Raw genomic sequence first — 6,830 nt, 5'->3', positions numbered from 1 at the left:
TGACCGAGGACTCCTAGGACCACCAAAGACAGAAAGAAATTTAAAAATCTCAGTCAGGCAGAAATAGGTTCAAGATGAGCTGAAAAACAAGTGTTTTTGCCCATGGAGATTTTTATACTCTCTGTTCAGGACCATTGATACTGGGTTTCCATTTATAGTAGTCATATAATTTCCTTTTTATTTTTGGGGGGGGGGTAATTAGCTTTGTTTGTTTGTTTGTTTGTTTTAAATGGAGGTACTGGGAATTGAACCCAGGACCTCATGCATGCTAAGCATGCGCTCTACCACTGAGCTATACCCTCCCCGCCATAATTTCCTTTTTAAGAAACATTTTAAGTTTAAAAAGTGAGCTGATTTAAGTTAGAATGCATTACTATATTATTTAGGTATAACGAAATTTCTGAAAGTGATCCCTGAATGACTGGCATGTAGGTGCTGAAAGCCGAGGGAGGAGCACTGGTTTTAGTCACTCCAGCACTGCACCAGGGCACCTCAAGCGATTTACTTACTTACTTTCTCTGAATCTCATGAGGCTCAATTACAAAATGCTTGGATGAGAGACACAAACCTCTCCGGGCAATTGTGAGGAGTAAATCATAGGTGCTCGGTTAATGGGGTTGATGGTTAGTCCCTTTCCTTCCCTTACTGATTATGAGGAAAGCAGCCAAACTCTCTCATGGTTTCCCCCTGCCTGCACTCAAGACCACAGACTGTAGGCAGGGATTATGCAGGTCACTAGGGGACTTTATGTGCACACCAACAGAGGCCATATCTGTAGCCCAACATATTACATTTGCAAACAAAAACAAGGCAGGAAACTTAAGTATCAACACAGCACTTTCTTGTCACCAAGGAGTATATTCAGGGCACTGTGCCACAATGTGGCCAGTTCTGGGTATTCCTGACCAAACCCGAGGGCAACAGGATATATGTACACATATGTGTGTGTGTACGTGTGTGTATGCATGTATATATGCATGTGTATACCTGCACAGGTATACACACACACACACACACACACACACACACACACACATAAGCCAGGGCAGAGTTTCAGGAGGAAGCAGAAATTTTTAAAGAAACGGAATTTTTGCAATGAAAGAACAATTCTTGGGTCATCAGTTTTCTTTCTTCCCTCCCTTCATCCTTTTCTTTCCTTCTTTTCTTTTTTTCTACATAAAAAAAGCACACCAAAATTTATGTGAATATTCTCTTCTAATTTAAGGCTTACTACCTCTTTTTGTCTTTCACACATTAAAAGGCCATGGTGTTTTTTTCAAGTGTTTTTCAGAAAGCAATACAAATGGCCAATAAAGGAAAGCTTACCTAATCTCACTAATAATAATAATCAAACATATGCTAAAAATCAAGACAGCAGTATTTACCAATATGAGCTATTCTTTCATCGACATTCATTCAACATGGAAATAGTGCTTAACACAATGGTACCCGATTGTTAAAATGGATGTGGGCAAACACGTATGCCCTCCCGGTGAGCGCACAAATGGGCACAACGCTCTGGAGGATAATTTGTAGTGCTATTAAAAACCTAAAACTCTGTGTATTCTTTGACCCAGAAATCTCCCTTCTGAGACTTTATTCTAAGGAAATAATAATAGCTGTACTCAAAACTCTATGAAGAACAGTGCTCACTGCCTCATAATTCATAATCACAAAAACCAAAGCAGCCTAAGTGTCCAATAGTAAGGAAGATCGCACAATCAGATATGATGGAAGCATCTGATACAAAGTGTACAGTCATTGAAAATGATCACATGGAAGGAAGCAAGGTAGTGGTTTTCAATGGGAGGGAAGACAGTATCTTTTTGTCTGAAATTCCCCCAAAGTCATCGAGGACAAAGCAACAGAATTCAGGCATATCTACATGGAGCTCAGACAAGCAGACCCCACTGGCCTGACTACAAAACTTGGTCATGCTTGCTTTTCCCACTGGTTCAGCAGCCTGAGCTCTTCTTCACCCACCTGCCCTCCCTTCCCACCTGACCCCTGCCCACCTGACCCAGAAGGAAATCAGCCCCCTTTCAAAGTATCCCCCAGATATTTCTGGGAGTCCCCAAGGGGACCTGTCCATTGGGGTCACAGCATCTGCCCTTTCTTCCTCCTCTTCTCCACCTCCCACCTGATACCACTTGCAGAAGCCTCGACACTGGCCCTCCTGATGGCGTCAGTGGTGAGAAGGACAAGGTCAGAGTCTCGTGTGGTCTCCACTGCTTATCCAGGCACCTGAGGAGTGCTGGTTTCTATCTGGAAATTCCAACCAAACTCTGGTTTCCATCAGTGTGAGTGGCCTCCTCTCTAACTTCATGCTACACTTTGACACCAGGAACCAAAGCAGTTCGCTTTAGGCCAGAGTCTCAGAGTCTCAAGAAGGGTTAATTCCATCAGTTCTAGGCCCTCAGATCTTGCCCAGAATCTCTCCAAGTATCCTGGAACCACTTCCATTAGTTTTTGGTTTTCTTTTCTTCTAACCCAGAGACTCAAACCCAAACAAGGACAAATCTTATGCCATCTCTTTTCATTATCCTCGTGGTCCCTCAGCTAAAAATGAATAGATAAACAGATATGCCTTCCCTCCAAAAAAACCCTCAAGGCACAGCTCTCCTCCCACAGACAGCCTTTTCTTCTTTCTCATACCAAAATCTTTTTTTTTTTTAAGATTAAAAAAAAAAATTTTTTTAAGTTCCTGGAAATCCCAGCCCCTCAAACATTTCCTGCAGCTGCTTCAAGGACTATGCACCATGGAGTAATTTTACACTGAACACTGTTTTCAAAATATAAAATTCTTTGAATCAGTGAAATTAATTTCCTGCCTTCTATTCCCCTCCCTGATCATAATTTTTAAAGTAAAAATTTTGGCAAAATTAGTTTTCACAGTAGCCATATCTATCAGCGCTTTGTTTATAGAGCGCATTTCGCCCAGTCATGAGTCTAGGAAGAAATAAGAACACATCACTGTGAGTTATATCTGCTCCTCTACCTAGTCTAGGGAATCACTGCTTCTACTCTAATATTTGCATAATAATACTAGACGGCAATTCAGAAGACCATGATTTTAACCACACCTAATCTGGAATTAACCAAACGACCCTGACAAATTATTTTATTTTTTTAATTAAAATTAAAATTTTAATTATACATTTTTCCATATGAGAATATACACTGATACAACTTTTGGAGAACAATCTAGCAATATTGTTTATGAAAATATTAATAGTGGTAACTTCAGAGGTGAGATTTTTCCCTAATTTTTATTCTCTTTATTTTTGCTGATTTTTAGAATATTGAGTATATATTGCTAGTATAACCAAAAATATTGCAGAGTTTTTACAAAATACAGGAAGGAAGAAGAAATTTATCGAAAACCTGCAGCTAGGTTAGATTAAAGCCTTTTGAATTGCCGTCTAATGTTTTCACGTGGACAGAACTGTGATTATAAAGTTACTTAACTTGTGTGATCGGATTTGCTGTCACAGAGTGTTCTTGCACTGACGACCCACCCTTCTCAGTACTGTCTCCACTCAGTTTTACTCATGCTGGGTACGGCTTCCACATTTCTCACCTCTTAGTCTGTGACTTTGTGACAGCTCTTCCTTCAAGGCCCAAGCCAAGTCCATGCCCCCAATAAAAACCAGCTTCCAGATACTTCTTTCCTGGGTCTTAACTACCTGGTCCACTTATTCGTCACTCAAATGATACCACAGATACCGTTAAGCATCTTTTACCTGCCTGCCCCTGCCCCACCTCCTGCTGGATCAGAGAGCTTCTCCGGGGCCTTGCGTTTTTTTTTTTCTTCCCAATGGTGAGCACAGTGCAGCAGATGCTCAAAACCTGTTTGAAGATACAATAAAGTGATCTCAATTATATTCATTTCTGTTTATTAATGCTGCACACTGCATCTTAGACTGGATGCACATTACCAAAAGATCTGCTGTATTACGGATTTAAGATGACCACATGCAGAGGTGAAACAATGCCTGGCCAGTGGCCACCTTTTTCTCCTGGCATGGTGGACTTTTAGCAACTTAGAATTCAAATACTCAGCAATTGCCTTCTAAACATTCCTTCAGAAGGATTCATTTCCCTGAACAATTACTCATCTCTGAGTAATAATTTCCTTTTCCTCTCTTTAACAAAACTGCAATGATTGAAAGACAGGCTGACACTGAAAAAAATTTCTTTACAAAACATATGGATCTGATGTTCATAATAATTTCTATGCTTAATTTGTGAATTTGTGTGTGTATATTTATTAATTCATCATCTGTGACTATTTCCTTGTAATACTTGCATTACAAGGAAAGTTTGTAAAAATTTCAAATGTAAATAATTTTAAACCAGGTGATATTTTTATCATAAACAGACTATTTAAATTTTTTTCATTTGATTATATTATTAAACTGTATCTAGTTGTCCTTTTCTTTATAGTACTTTTTCTTTATCAATTTTTTAACCTGACATCTTTTATTCTTTAATTTGTTTTTCCAAGAGTAAGATAATTTTTTACTCCCATACATTTTCCCAGCACCCTGGAGATGGCCAACTCAGATCTTCATCTATTTTTTAAATAGCCATCTTTTCAATTAAAAAATCTTTGTCTTTTAAAAATTTCTTGTATTTATAAGAATTAGATGATACGTGTGCATTTCAAAAAATTAGAAAATAGAGATAAATGCATGCTCACAGGTTGCTTCTCCTTTGGAATATCCTCTTCCCTCAGATCCTCTAAACACCTTCTTCTCTTTCAAAATATATCGGAATCCTGTCTCAGAGTAACTTTTTCTATCCTTCCCATGGAGTTTGTTTAGTCTAAAAGAGGTCAAAATTCAACTGTCTATAAAGGTGATGTACAAAAGGAAACCATTCAGATGTAAAGCAATAGAGAATAGTGTGGTCTGTGGGAAAGTAGACAGACTAACAAATTTTCAGACAAAAGGACTGGATGTAGCTGTTCAACTGCCAATGTATCCTGACTCATGAGAATTTATGACCCACAAGTAGCAGGAAAGCAGTTTTTTTTTTTTTAATTAGTAAAAATGATAAGGATGGCTAAAATTTTTAGGTACTTTCTTTGGGCCAGGAACTGAAATTTGCAAGCCTTTCAACATGGCATATTTGCAATGAGCTTGAAAAAAATCATATGTTCTTCTCCCCAATATTCAGCTCTGCTGTAGGCAGTGCTCACCTTCCTGCTGGTCACATCTGGCACTTCTGGGCGTGGTTCTTCCCTTGGATGCTTTTCTGCCTCTGCAGGTGCTAGTGAATCAGCAGATGGGTTGGGTCCACTCTTCTCCTTTATTGCCCAGTAACCTTAGAATTCTCTGTACCACCATATAAGATGGTGTGCTTTCCTTCACATGGGTTAACTGAAGAGAATTACACACTAGGAGAGGGACACTGGAAGCTGTGGGCTTAAAATGACTCTTGAGGGTCCCAAAGGGAAGGGATCTGATCATTTAAAATGTTCACCTGATCCTATTTGGATTCCCTCACTGTTCTAAATTGCTCCTTTTGTTTTCAAATTGTCATCTTTCTCCCAACGCCTTTCCTCATTCTTGGTTTCCCTGTGTGAATCTCAACGTACCTTTTAAAAAGCTCCAGACCCCAAACCCACTTATTGGCACAGCATGTCCCCCTCCCCAACACAATCTTCCCACTGTCCCATCAGCCGTAAGTTTTTCTGCGTCTGAGAAAATGTCCTAGGAAGTAGTCCATTACCAGTACGATCAGTGTGGTCTACTGGCGTCCCCCTTCCACAGAACAGTCTCTCCTAGTCTTGGGATGTCATCTCTGAAGTGCCTCCAAATAAAATTGGGCCCCTCATGGTCTCCTCACAAGTGTGATGTGCAGGCATGCTGGTTGGATCAAACACAAACACCCTGGAGGATGAAGACAGAATAATCAGGCCTAAGCAAGAACCAAAAGGGCAAAAAAAAAAAAAAAAAAAAAAAAAAAAAAAAAAAAGCCTCATGGCTGCGTAAATCGTGAGGAGTGTGCAAGCTGGGACACGTTATATCTCAAAGGGGCATCTTTGCCCAGCTGAGCTGCATGTCGCCACAGAGTGATGTGCACAGATGTTGTGTTTTGAAATCGAATTTGTTTGCATTGGCTCATTTTTTTTTTTAATTAAAGACACTTTGTGGGGGTAAATAAAACCTGCTTTCAGGCTAAATATGACTTATGTTTTACCAGTTTATGACTCCTAGACTAAAGCCATGTAAACCTGTAGGAATGAGAAAATATTTTTCCAACCATTTCCTAACTTACAAGTCACCTTTCTCTCCAGAATCCATGTCTTGAAAGTCATATTTTTGTGCAAAGCAATGTTCTTTCCATTACCCACTCCCTTCCTCTTCACATCTGCTGAGAATTAGACAGGGCTGTTTTCTTCATAAGACAGAATAGACCTTTGAGTTTTGACTGTATTCTTTGCCAGCAGCCTTTGTTGTTCTCATTTCCAGGTGAGGATTGGGGATATAAGTGATTTTTCTCTTTCACTTGCATTAGGTAAGAGATGGATTTTAGTCTTGAGGCCCTTCTCCTGAAAGGGTCCCTTCTGATGCTCTGGGAGGGGCCTTACTGCTGTATTCCCATGGTCAAATGAATTCTGTAAAATTTGCACAAGTTAGATAGTTTCACCATCATCCGCTAAGACTGTTTTCTCTTTCCGTTCCGTCCTTCTCTGTCACATTTTCTCTGTGTCTAATTGGTTTATTGCAGCGGCCACAGGCATTTTGTGGACTTGAGTAAGGAAAGTACAGTTGGTAACGCATGGTGTTTGGGATATGTTTTTGTAAGTCTCCTCACTTCCA

General features: G+C 39.7%; 1 long non-coding RNA gene and 1 other non-coding gene across 3 annotated transcripts in view; both read right to left on the bottom strand.

The window, feature by feature from the left end:
- Positions 1 to 230: 230 nt before the first annotated feature.
- On the bottom strand, positions 231 to 302 carry TRNAA-AGC. The gene has a single exon. It is a non-coding gene; the product is annotated as a tRNA-Ala (tRNA).
- A 3,508-nt stretch (positions 303 to 3,810) lies between these two features.
- The window catches only part of LOC106730439, an 84,191-nt gene continuing 81,171 nt past the window's right edge, over positions 3,811 to 6,830 (bottom strand). For both annotated transcript variants that reach the window (XR_004324807.1, XR_001366901.2), the window contains exons 6-8: positions 5,737 to 5,897; positions 4,703 to 4,827; positions 3,811 to 3,849 (exon numbers count right to left, since the gene is read on the bottom strand). This is a non-coding gene — a long non-coding RNA (uncharacterized LOC106730439). The remainder of the gene's footprint in view (positions 3,850 to 4,702; positions 4,828 to 5,736; positions 5,898 to 6,830) is intronic.

This window comes from Camelus ferus, chromosome 12 (genome assembly GCF_009834535.1).
Source record: "Camelus ferus isolate YT-003-E chromosome 12, BCGSAC_Cfer_1.0, whole genome shotgun sequence".
NCBI classification, from domain to species: Eukaryota; Metazoa; Chordata; class Mammalia; order Artiodactyla; family Camelidae; genus Camelus; species Camelus ferus.
This window is presented reverse-complemented; position numbering and strand designations above follow the sequence as displayed.